Source organism: Glycine soja, chromosome 4 (genome assembly GCF_004193775.1).
Source record: "Glycine soja cultivar W05 chromosome 4, ASM419377v2, whole genome shotgun sequence".
Lineage (NCBI taxonomy): Eukaryota > Viridiplantae > Streptophyta > Magnoliopsida > Fabales > Fabaceae > Glycine > Glycine soja.
Window position 1 is genome coordinate 44,977,622 of NC_041005.1, and position 13,831 is coordinate 44,991,452.

The 13,831-nt window shown below is 29.8% G+C and overlaps 2 long non-coding RNA genes and 1 pseudogene across 2 annotated transcripts; 2 read left to right on the forward strand and 1 right to left on the reverse strand.

The window, feature by feature from the left end:
• Positions 1-13,727, reverse strand: LOC114410873 (annotated as a pseudogene).
• Positions 6,724-7,083, forward strand: LOC114409839. Its single transcript, XR_003666217.1, has 2 exons — positions 6,724-6,820; positions 7,048-7,083. It is a non-coding gene; the product is annotated as an uncharacterized LOC114409839 (long non-coding RNA).
• LOC114409838 lies at positions 7,768-11,219 on the forward strand. Its single transcript, XR_003666216.1, has 3 exons — positions 7,768-7,921; positions 7,993-8,103; positions 10,836-11,219. It is a non-coding gene; the product is annotated as an uncharacterized LOC114409838 (long non-coding RNA).
• Positions 13,728-13,831: the final 104 nt, after the last annotated feature.

A 13,831-nucleotide genomic window follows, 5' to 3' on the forward strand; every position in this document is an offset into this window, starting at 1 on the left:
CTACGGAATAATCAAGTAGTTTCTAGGTATAGGGACTGAAATGTAAAGACAAAATGATTAATTAAATGTAAGTTAAAAAAATTATTTTCATATGCAAAAACCAACTAGAGATCTTACCAAGAGGATTCATTTCATCCAAACCTGAATGGACAATTAAAGCTCCTTTCATGCCAAATCTATTAAATGCTTTAGCCATTTTGAAGACCTGTGCAAAAGACCATGACAAATAGCTCATTAGTTATTAGGGATGACATAGATGGAGAAAGGAACGAACAATTGGTCCTCAACCATTCAGTCTCTCCCTTTTTTTCGAGAATAAAAATATACAAAAGTAAGAAATAAAAGTAAATTTTGTGAAATAAGTGTATGAAAAACTACATAACTCATAATGCTTATGTGTCAAATACAATTACCCAATAAAACGTGTCAAATTCAATTTGTGATACAATTCTTCAAGATGAGTCTAGGCAATTTAAGAGTTTTAATTTGATTAGTAACAATCCATAGGGATGAATTATTCAAATTAATTATAGAAATCTTTAGAAGGATACAAATAAAAGATTACGAAGGAAAAAACCAGGAGCCCGGGTTCAGTTTCTTCACAGACCAATGTTTATGGAATAAAGAATAATTAAAGAAAAAAAACTAAAATAAGTTGATACTACAGAAAAGCTAACTCGGACATAGAATGTAATGTAAATCAATTACTTCAAAATCCAACCTACTTTCAAAATTATCAATATTCACACTACAAATGTTAAAGCAAACAGAACTTTTATAATGTATTTGTTCATGATTATATATTATGTCCTTAACTCAAAATTTTCGCTTTCGAAAAACTTGCAAAGATCACACTGCATGTAAATGATATAGAGTGAAAGGAAAGTCACCTCGGTAAGATTATTTGAATGCATAATCGATCAAATCTGCATGATGGAACTTACCAAGTCCTCTGTGTATACTCCAACAACAGCAAAAGGTACATGTGCTAGATTCAACATTGGACCCAATATATTAAATATAGTTTTTATCTTTAGCTTCTTTCTTATAGGTATGACAATCTTCATTGTCGGGTGATACTTTAGAGACATCATAAACCCCATCCCAGCTTCATTCACACACCTCTTTACCCCCTAATTTGCAAAAACAGAAAAACAAATAACCAAACACATTGATCAATAACAATTTCTTTCTGTTCATGATAAATCCTATTAGTGGAAGACACGCATATATAGTCAACATACATAAAAATGCATACTAGTGAACACTGTTTATATTAGAGCTTAACTAGCTTCCTTTATATATTACGGCAAAATAACCAACAAGCCCACCACTATTATTTTCTACAATCAACCAGAAATACACTACAGTGTTATACAATCTCAATTTCATTAGATAAAGTCAACATTAACCGAGAGATTAGCATTGTTTATGCAATTTTGAAGGTTTTAGTGTTGCTCTCCAATCAGACACTACTAAAAAAACTTTATTTTACATCGCACACTCTACGTCGGTCGTATGAAACCCGTTGTAGTAGTGAAAGCGGTGGCATTTACGTAAATATATAACTATTTTATGTGTTGGATGTACTGTACAACGTCGTTTGTATGAAACACCGTCTTTGTATCGTGGGCAGGGGCATTTTGGAACTTATCTAAGACGATGGCTTACTAGACACCGTCGTTGACCTAGTAACCTACAAAGACGGTGTTAGATATACACCGTCGTAAAGGCTGTGATTTATATACTTGGGTGTACCTCCACAAAGGTATTGTCTAACGAAACCAAAAGCTCCAATCGACTATGTCCCTCTTTACCACCCTCACATTGTGCCATTTCCCTAACATTGTCGCGTTTGTCGACCTCCGAACGTCATGTTGGTCCCACCGCCGCCACGTTGCCGAAGTCGTGCTCCTTTGAGTGGTGTCGCCACTTGCAACTGTTCGTCAAGGTAAGATGTTTTTGGTTTTTTGTTTTGTATTGCTCGAAGAAGTGATAGTATTAAGGGTTCACTTGCAATTGTTGAGTTGAAGAAGTTTTGTATTACTTTCGCATTTGGTATACCTAGACATGTATTGTGTGTTTAGGGTTTAGCCCCTATGCTAGGCATTGCAAGTGTAACATCCAACTCTTCTTAAATCAAAGCCAGTCGCCATTTGGTATACCCAATGCATTTGTTCAGGACCTAGCCCATCCAACTCTCTGTGTGTATTTCTGGTTCCTGTTATTAGTATGCTAGCAGCTTCCTTTTCAGTAGAGTGGGCGTACATGTATTGAGTGCTAGATTTGGTGTGCTTTTGCCCTGTGTTTTGATCCCAATGGCCTCTATGTTTGGATCCCAAGCTTATAAAGAGACATAAAATAAAGGAACAGAGGGACCGAATGTTTGTGGGAAAGAAGGGTCTGGTGCTGCATAGTAAAGGTCAGCATTTAAGATCAATGTAGATTACCCCCAGAACAACTTAAAATAATTGCGATTGTGGAAAAATGGGTCACAATGTGGTAATTCCAAATCCAAAAACCCTACCACATTGTCGACACAATTGTGGTTATGAACAAATGGGTCCCAATGTGGTCATTAAGCTTGTGTTTGATTGGGTGGAATGAAAAAAAGAAAAACTAGACAACTGAGAGTAAAAAGAGATTAAAAATAAGATTGTTTGTTTTAGAGGGAAGAAGGGTAAAATAAATAAAAAATTTGAATTAAAATTGTAAGGTAGATAAAAAAAAATATTTATATAATTTCCATTTTAGACCAACTAAGAATATATTTCCTTTTTTTGTACAAAAACTTTTTTTTAATGAATAGACAAGTAATCAAGAATCGATTATATACATGTGGTAATGTTTTTCTTTAAATATACAAGGAGTATAATTGATTATGTGTAGGCATAATTGATTATGTACCTTTACAAAAGTCCATTGGTATTTCATTCTTGAGAATGTGCATTTTATTTATTTTATTTTTATCATAATTAAATTATTAGACTTAATTGTAAAATCCGTTCTCTTATCTTGTTTGTTTCACCAAATCTGCTCCCTATTTTTTAATTCACTATCTAAGTTCCCCTATATTTCAAAATTCACTATTTGAGTCCCCAAAACTAATTTTAACGGTTAATTGTTAAATTTTAAATGTTGATTAGACTAAAAAGTTGACCAGCATATTCTTAAAAAATAAAAACTTTAAAAATGTTTGAGGAAGGATTAGAACCATGGTCCTTGAAAGAAGGATTAGAACCAATATGTTAATACTATATTTTACACCAAATATTCAAATTAACACTTACTTATAATGGTAAAGGAATGTGTTTCTTATTCCAAGAATCATGATTTTAGTCATTCCTTAAATATTTTTTTTAAAAAAAAATTGTTAAGAAAATATTGGTCAATTTTCTAGTCAATGTTTAAAATTTAGCAGTCAATTAAAAAATAGGGAGAGCGATTTAATGAAACAAACAAAATAGAAAGACAAATTATTAATATTATTTCTATTTATTATTATAGTTATTATTATTATATAAAAAATAATATACGGGAGGGGGCAGCACGGATGAATTTAAGTGTATCAAAAGGAGGCCAATTTTTTTTTACATAATTATTTAAATATTTTTAACTTTTAATAAATAATAAATATAATATAAATATTATTAATTTTATGTGTAAAATTATATATATGACCCACTCTTAGAAAAAAAGTTGAACAAATATCAACTCAAACTTATTTTTCTCATAATTAGTCCTTTATTAGTATTTTTTAATTTTAATTTTTCTTTTTTCTCATATATATATATATATGAAATTGAGAATAATTGATGAATGAAATTATTATTGTTATTAAATAATTAAATTGAATAATAATAATAATAATAATATAAGAGTAAAAGTTGTTATTGTTCATTAATTTAAATCTATCTTTTCTTTATTTACTTAATTAATAATTTTTAATTTTTCAAATAATAAAAGATAGTTACGATTTTTAATCGTCACTATATTAACTTAACTATTTTAAAACACCAATGGACATTAAAATTTCTAACACAAAATTAAAAAAAAATGATCAAAATGATATATTTCAAAAACATAAAAAATTAAAATAAAATTTTAAAACAGAATGTAACAAAGCGAAACAATTGCAAAACATAATAGACTAAACGTGATATTCTAAACACTCCACCACTATTCATTTTTCTCTTTATCTAATATTTCAACACACGCCTATTTTACACACTCCATCAACAACTTTAATTTTTTTCTGTCTCTTTCTTCCTATCACATCATATCACATATCATGCTTATGTTTTTTTTTTTTTCTCTTTCTTTCACTCTCTTTTTAGGTGTCAAATAACTTTTGGGTGTCAAAAAATATTTTTCTCATTATAATACTTATCATACTTATGCTTCTCTCTCTTCTATTAGGTATTTAATAGCATCACTACTACAAAAAACAGTTTTAACATCGGCTTATTAACATTGGTTTTGTATAAAACCGATGTTAAGTTAAACGCGGTGACATATTTGTAAATAAAATATCATTCTTAACATCGGTTTCCCAAAAAATCGATGTTAATGCATACACGTTAACATCGATTTTTTAATAACCGATGTTAACTAATGATGTTAACATCGGTTTTTAAAAAACCGATGTTAACGTGTATGCATTAACATCGGTTTTTTAGAAAACCGATGTTAATGCATACACGTTAACATCGGTTTTTTAAAAACCGATGTTAACATCATTAGTTAACATCGATTTTTGAAAAACCGATTTTAACGTATGATATGTTAACATCGGTTTTCCAAAAAACCGATGTTAATATAATTTTTTTTAATTATTTGTATATTTTTAAAAAAATCATATATTGCGTTATTAATTATATTTTAATTAAAAAAATATAATAATTAAGAAACAATTATAAATTCAAAAGGTAAACATTTAAAAATTAAACTAAATTTTTAAAATGAATTTCGTAATTTTAATTTTATTATTATTTAATCAACAAAATTTGACCAGACTTCGCCATATTTTTTGTCATTTGACTAAGCAAAGTTTTTTTCTTCAATGCTTAAATGACCAACATACAAATGGAGGTGAAATTGAATATTTTGGTTATTACCAAATGCACTGTGTTAAGAGTAAATAGTGGATGCTACTAAAAAAAGAGAGTAAATAGTGTATGTTAATAATTTAATTTTTTACACTAATATTTAATAATAAATTATCATGTACAATTTTTTTCTCATGTTAGTTATCCTAAAAATTGTAGTAATAATAAATTTTAACTAATGAATGATATAAAAAATTATATGGTTTCTTTATAGAAATTAAATCTTGCGTAATTTTTTTTTTGTCAAAGATCGGTCTACCGCAAATGTCCAAGTGTAATGTGTGACTACTACCCGTGTAGGATCGGATTGATTAATTTTTTTTATTCGTAAAAGTTAAACATAAAAATATATAATAACTGTTCAACCAAGAAAAGACAAAAATAATAATTCTTTAGTCTGATTGATAAAATGATTTATTTCAATGGACATATTTCAGAATAAATATAAAATCATTGTTATTTATAAAAAATTCTAAAAATTAATTTAAGATATGATTCTTGCATAATACTAAATATATGCCATTAAAAAGATACATATTTTAAAAAATGTGATTATATCCCACGAAAATTAATCAACATTATAATGATTTGCTCAAAAAGATCCAAATTTTTAAAATTATATTGAGTTTTATAGAGTCAAAAACTTTAATTATGATGATTATTTAAAATAGAAAAAATTTATAATTTATTATATAAAAAATAATTGTTAATAATTAAAATGAAATCCAAAATTAGGATATCTATAAAAGACATTTATCGACTAATCTATCTATAAATAAGTTACAAAGTTCAATAATTAATAATAATCTTAAAAATTAACATATCTATAAAATTCAAAAATTAACAATTTTATCTATAATTTTAAAATTAAAATGAAAGATATGCAAATTTAAATCTCAAAATTGCTAATAATTCAAATTTAAAACTTGAACTTCTTCCAAGATCATGCCCACCAAAGTCATCATGTAATAAGCTATAACAATACCAAAGACAAAACAATTAGGATATCCAAATAAAGAAGTATAGCAAGGCACAGACGTAATAACTAATAAGTAATTAAGAAGTTTTAGGTTAGGTGTAACGTAAATGGCAAAATAATGAATTAAATTTATTTAAATATTTTGTTTTTTTATGAGGAATAAATGTCAGAGATATATAATAACTTATGCATTATACTCAATCAGTTAAATTAGACTCTATTAACTAACAATTTGTTTATGTATATACGAGGATTATACAAGAAAACTTTTCTGTTAATACATAATTTCTTATATAATTTTAAAACCCATCCTCTGTTTTTTGTGTGAGCAGGGACGCCAGGAAGGGGAGGCTGGAGCCTTATTATATTGTGTTGGTTATAGCTGCTGCTATATTTGGCAATTATTTGTTGCATTAGGCAATTTATACGATTTAATATTTATATAATATAAATATAATGCGGTTATCGTTCTCTCGAGGCTTAGATCAGCCTCTTCCAACTAAGTTTTGGTCTGGCCATCCCCAAGGAAATTACAATGTTACATATTAGAATAATAATTGGAAAGAAGGCAACAAATAATATTAGATCAGCCTCTTCCTCTCGATTTAATTATTAACAATCAAAATAATAAAGACAAAGCCAAAGAATTCTACACAAAAATGGTTGAACAAAAAAATCAGGTCATCCCTCTTCTTACTCCTTACAAGATGGGGAACTTAAATCTTTCACACAGGTACTTTCTCTTGGTGTTTAATTTTTCTTCTTCATCAACAAATTATTAGTTTTAGTTTTTATGAGTAAGAGCGAGAGATCCAACCCCCAATCTTTCTCCTCTTTCTTTATTTAATCACTTAACTAATCTTATATTTCTATTTTTTTTCCATTTAATGTATTTATAATATATAAATTTTAAAGTACATATATAAATTTTATATAATTGTGTTGCTTTTGCATCTTCAGAATCGTTTTGGCGCCACTATTTAGAGCAAGATCTTACAACAACTTTGCTCAGCCGCATGCTATTCTATATTACTCTCAAAGAGCTACCAAGGGAGGTCTTCTGATTACTGAAGCTACTACTATTTCACCCACTTCTAAATTGTACGTAATTTGCATTTAAATTAAATTAAACTACATGTCATTTTCTCACATGACGGACGGATATATGTACGTGAGTGATATTGAATTAAGGGTAATAAATTGGAGTCATATAACTATACATAAATTAATAATTAAGATTAAAATTATTTTATCGACTAAAATAGAAATAATTTATTATAACAAAGGTTTAAATGTCTTGAAAAATTAATTAATTTAAAATAAAAATAAAATTTGTAACTAAAAAATTATTTGATCCATAATTTCACTAGAATACATATTTTTAGTTGTTGAAATTAATTTATTCTACTAATCAATTATTATGTCATATAATCAATTTATATCAACTTTAAATAATTTCTTTATCACGTTATTAGTTTATGTAATTTATCTCAGTATAAGAACTAAAAATATGTATTTTAATAAATTAGACGTTAAATAAAAATTATAAGAAATAAAACTAAAATTATCTAATTTGTAGGTGATAAATCACTTCTGGCATAAAATCTATTACTATTTTGAAAGTGAAAGTGAATTTTAAAAGATTTAAACCACTTCGTGTTTCAGGAATTAAAAAAAAAAGAAGTGGCCTTCCTCTCACTCACTCTCCCTCACTCACTCACTCTCTCTCGCCGCCGCTCACTCACTCTCCCTTGCCGCCGCTGAGACACAAAGAGTAGCTGCCATCCTCACTGTGCCGCCCTTGCCATCAGGAAGAGTAGCTGCCATCCTCAATGTAACACCCTTTATTTTTAGGAATTTCACCCTTTATTTTTAGGAAAATTGATTTCGAAATCACACCTGTAGGGACTGCGCCTCTTTTAGTTAGAAAAAGAAGTCAAGAGGCAAAACCCGGTGAGAGTTGCTGTATGTTCATCTTTGCCGGTATCTTTGCTAATGTCAGAAATGCCGAAACTGGTATCTTTGCTAGCCCCGTAACTCTGTTTCTTTCTTCATTGAATTAGTTTGCTACATCTCTCTTTATGGTGAGAGTTGCTGTTTAATTGATGAATTTGGGGTTTTGTTCGAATTGTTGTGAAAGCTTCTTAGCAGTAATTTGGGGTTTTGCTGTTTTTCCATCCCCAGTTTCTATTCCCCTAAAAATGCCTTTCCAGTTTCCAAGCTTGTTAAACAAAGCTAAACAATCAAACAAAAAAGAAAAAGGTTTTTGGCAAATCAGTATCTCATTATCGGTTGAATAAAACAAAAACAAAGCAATCCCCCGTGTAATCAGTGCCAGAACCCTTCAGAAAGAATGAGGAAAAAAGATTATTTATAAAGTTGATATGATATAGTATCAAATTATCAATATACTACATTTGCATGGACCAACACTAGATAAACAATAGAAAATACGGATTTCGATTGACAAGGTCACAAAGTTAAAGGCTTTCTTATTGTGTGAGACTCGTAGCTAATTGTATCTGCCTTTTGTTTTAGAGCATCATCATGACAGGGTGCAAAGAAAAGACTTGTGATTGGGACTAACTATCTCACGAGCCTTAATTGGTAGTGGGGCCAAACACATGGAATGGCCTGGGCATTAAGCCTCCTTAATACTAACACATGGCATAGTGATAAGTAGATAGTTTTGGTCTCACAAAGAGATGACACTATTATTTTTTGGAGTAAGCGTTTTTTACTTGATTTGTTTTCTCCAATTTCATGTTTGTCCCTCAAATGAGTTGTATGTGAAGGGAATGAAAGAGAAAATAGATAGGAGTAGAGAAAAAACAAATAGATGAAATAAATTAATGATATGATAAACAAATATATTTTAAAAAATAAAATAAAAGAGCTAAAAGAAAAATACATATATGAGTTAATTTATTTAAGCTAGATGTTATCTTATTTGGTTCACTAATCTAGTCCTTGTAGAAAATAAAAATTATAGTTAAAAACACCAATTTTTTTTTTCATGTTACTGTGGTAAGTTTTGCTGCATATATATAAAAACACATATTATTAAGGCCACACGAATTGCTCCTTGGCTGAAAGCCAAGTATTTTTAGATGCTCCATGTGGGTCCCACTATAGGTCTATTTTTTAGATGGCATAATATACTTGGACCCCTTCATTCATTTCTTTTATTTATTTTTTAATATATATGTTGATTATATTAAAATAATTGCATATATTGTATTTTGTTTGTATGAGTGTAACATCTTGCACATGAATTTGTGTACTTTTTCTTTTTTTTTGCTTTTTTCATTATTCAAAATATTATTTAAAGTTTTTCAACAACGAAAAAATAGAAAAAACATAATTTATAAAGATTAAAACCAAAATAATAATTTTGTAAGAAAAAAAAAACACTAAATTAAAAGAAGTAAAAATATATTTAATTTGCTTCGAGCTAGCTAATATCTAGTAGGTACATCCCTTGCTTTCCCTTGCACACGAATTCCCCAACCCCAATGGCCAATGGCTTCTTGTAAAATATAATACTACATATAAGCCAACTCTTAATTTATACCACAAAAAGGAATTAACATTGGGTGAGGACTAGAAAATACACTTGGTAGAAAAGGGAATGCAGGCAAAGGGTGGTCCTTGTTTTAGGTGAGAGTTGATTTTCAATTTCAATTATATTTTGCTGTAATGGGGTACAAGGTACTAGAGTGTATATAAATGGATTGTTTGGACTTAGTGGAAAGTCAAGAGAGTGTGGGTCTTAGTTTAGTCCTATGCCACGGATGGTTAACGTAATTCATGGGCCACACTTTTTTATTGGAGCATTAATTGCCATAGTTGGTTGGACAAAAAAAAGAAGACCTATAAGTATAAATTTGTCGTGTAAAATCGCAAAGAATTTAATTTTCATAAAAAATGGTAAATATTTTAATCTTTATACATTATCAATTTGAATAGATTTCTATCCTGTGAATAAATGAAAGTTTATCTTATATTTATATTATTATTATAAACTAAATAATTTATCATACGGTATATGATAATATGATTATAAAATGCAATGTAAACAGTTTTGACATTAACTTCAAACAGTGAAACCTTGTTTACTGCAAATTTTGTTGAATAATTCTGAACAGCTGTTTTCTACTTTGTGTGTGAAATGAGAGAAAACATTGAGAATAGTTTATGAAGTCCAGCACTAGACAGATGCAGTGTGATGTTTTCCCTTTAAATTTAGGTAACAGCATAGCATAGCAATACTTGTCCTTGAGAATGGCTCCTCCATATCCCTCCCTGCTCATTCTCCTATTTTTCTTGAGAATGTTCGAATTTTTCACCGTAAGATGATGGATGACAATTTGACGCTTTTTAATTTTTATCATTGGAGAACGTTAAGGACCATGTGGTCCTACGAGTGCCACGGTCAATTCTTCTTGTATGCACGATTGCAATTACCATTAACAATATCTTTTGCAAAGATACCATGAATATACTGTGTATAATTGGACGCATCCAATTCTTGGATGAAATTAATGTTGGTTGTTGGCTTAGCCAATATCTCTTAATCTATTCTCTAGTTTGGATGCATCCAATTCTGTCTGCTGTCCGATAAATGTATAAAATATTAATTTTTCTCTTATTTTTTGCATATAGTTTAATTTTGTCCCTTGTGATCTCAAATTTTCCAATTAAGGAGGCAGCAATAACTTTTCTCTTATTTTCTAATTTCTAATTAGGTTAACGTATATAGGTGTGGATTTGGATGAAAGTGGTGTGTGACTGAAAAAGTGGGGGACCCCGTGACTGGGCCTGTTCACAATGCAATTTTGTGATTTTGTCAGAGGTAATAGTAGTTACTGGTGCCTGGTTATGTTATGTTATGTTATGTTGTGCATAGTCCTTTTGTTTACATAATTCCCATATAGTGGGCACAGTATTATTTAAAAGTTAGAAATCAAACATAAGATGTTAGGCAGTTATGTAACTTAATTAGTTTACATACTTTGCATTACATTTTTTATAATTGTTGTTTCATCTTAATATTCAATAACCTTTGTTGATAGCTAGTTTTTTGCTAAAACCTATTTGAAAACAGAATGCAAATGATATATGTTGTATGCTGTGTGGTCTGATTTTAAATTTACAGGTTAAATTTTGGTTTTTTTGTAAAAACAGAGACATTATTTAAAAAAAATTCCTGAAAACAACATCGATTTTTTGAACAATCGATGTTAACTGTCAATAGCAACACATTCGTTAACATCGGTTTTTTGAAAAAATCGATGTTAACTGTCAATAGTAATACATTCTTTAACATCGGTTTTTTACAAACAACCAATGCTAACTGTCAACATTAACAAATTCGTTAACATTGGTTTTTTAAAAAACCGATGTTAACTGTCAATAGTAACACATTCGTTAACATCGGTTTTCTGAAAAAACCGATGTTAACTGTCAACATTAACACATTCGTTAACATCGGTTTTTACAAAAAACCGATGTTAACTTTCAACGTTAATATACATTTTCTGGGTGTAATTCATATTAGCAACATCGGTTATTTATATAACCCCGATGTTGGTAATTTTACGTTAACACCGGTTTTTAAAAAACCGATGTTAACGATAATACTATCAACGTCAGTAATTTCAACATCAGTTCAAAAACCGATGTTGAAAGTCATAATTAACCGATGTAGAAAGCATATTTTCTAATAGTGCATGTAGTACATGTTAAATAGCATACGGGTGTCCATTCATCATCTTTCTAAAAAATGAGGTACAATTTCGGAACAAAGTTTCTCATGAGTTTCACTCTTTATTTCACCAGCTTTCATCTCATTATTTCTAAAAACACTACCAACATTTCTTATTTCTCTTTATTTATTTATTTCAATCATATCATATCACCTATATTTTTTCTCTCTTACAAAGTGTTGAATACTGTCTAAATAAATCTTTGATTAAAATATATTTTTTGTCCTTATATATTTGGAAATGTTTGAATTTTATTCCTACAAAATTTTCAATACATCTTTTGTTCTAGTAAAATTGTAATGTATCAAATTTTGATTTGGAGTTAAGTTCAAGTAAATTCAAACTTACATGAGAATTTATGGAAGATAAAAATCACCATAACTTACCGAAGCAAAATAAATAAGCAATGCAATTTTAATTTTGGCATTTTTTTATAATGTGACAATTTTTTTATAATTTGTATCAGTTTTCTTTAATTTGTGATGATTTTTATATAATTTATAGTAATTTTTATCCTAAAAGATCCAACAGGTTGTAAAAATTTAACTGTGAATCAAAATTTGATATATATCAATTTTACGAGAAAAATATATATTTTTAAAGACTTTCATCTCTATTTCGGGGCAACCAAACATCAAAGAAAAGATACTTTCATCTCTTTTCATAGCTCTTTCATTTTCATCTATGCACTTTCAGTAGAACCGAACACAGGGTGAGACTCCATTCGGTAATTGGTAATTTGCATTGTGCACTAACTAACCTGAGGGCCTAAGTCCATGACCACTCCGAAAGCTTCTAATACGACGTCAGCACTTCCACACGCAGAAGAACTCAAACGCTTTCCTCGTTGCAACACCAACCATCACCTATGAAATACAGATTTTTCAGCTCCTTGCCGTGTGTCCAGTGTCCGACACGCGTCCGTGTCAGTGTCTGACACCGACACAAATACCCGTATTACGTTTTACATTTTAGACATTATGAATGTTCGCGTGTCCGTGTCCGTGTTGGTGTTTCATAGACCATCACCACAACCATTTCAAATTTCAGTTCATACGCACACAGCAAATAACGCTTACACACACAGACCTTTGCAACTTTGCCACTGCAAGCCGCAGCGAGAACCGAAGCACCAGTCGAAATGTTGACCGTGTTGTTGGCACCGTCCCCTCCGGTTCCCACGATGTCAACCACATCGTCCAAACCCTCTCTCTACCTTCGTCGCGTGTTTCAGCATTGCCCTCGCCAACCCTACAACCTATACAAACATAAATAACATTTGAGAACTGAAACTTTCTTTGCTTGCGGCACAACCAACCATGCACCCAAGTTACTTCTACTTTAACCATGTTTGATAAACTTCATTAGAAATACTTTTAAGACAAAAAAATAATGAGACTAGTTTCTTCCTACTAAAATGAATTCTTTATTATCTAACTATTAATTAATTTGAGAAGTTTTCTCAAATAATTTTTGTAAAAGATGAAATGACATTTATAAATTAACTAATGAGTGTTTATTTTAGTTTTTGTAAAAATCCATTTTTTTTTATTTTTTTATTTTTTTGTTCAAGTGTTTCTAGAGAATTTTTTCCAAATAGACCCTTACTCACTTCTTCATAAGTCTCTTCTTTGGCTCTAAGAAGCATGAGAAGGGCGCTGATTAAGGCCTCGTTTGGTTCGTGCAACAGCAAGTCCAGACATGCTTCGGCTTCCTCTTCCAATCTACCCCGGAAATCAGCGTTTCAAATTTCAATTCAGCAAGGGGAGAAATTGGAGGGCGGGAAAAGAAACGGCGTTGGAAGTTGAGGTTGGGAGAGGGAGAAGGAAGACGAGGAGTGAAGGGAGAGAAAAGAGCGTGTTCATGTGACATATTGAATAAAAAATAACTGAATTGTAACTGAGCTATTAGAACATAATCTAAACTTAAACTGTTTTTCAAAATCAATTTATAAAACTGAATTATTTCAGATTCCC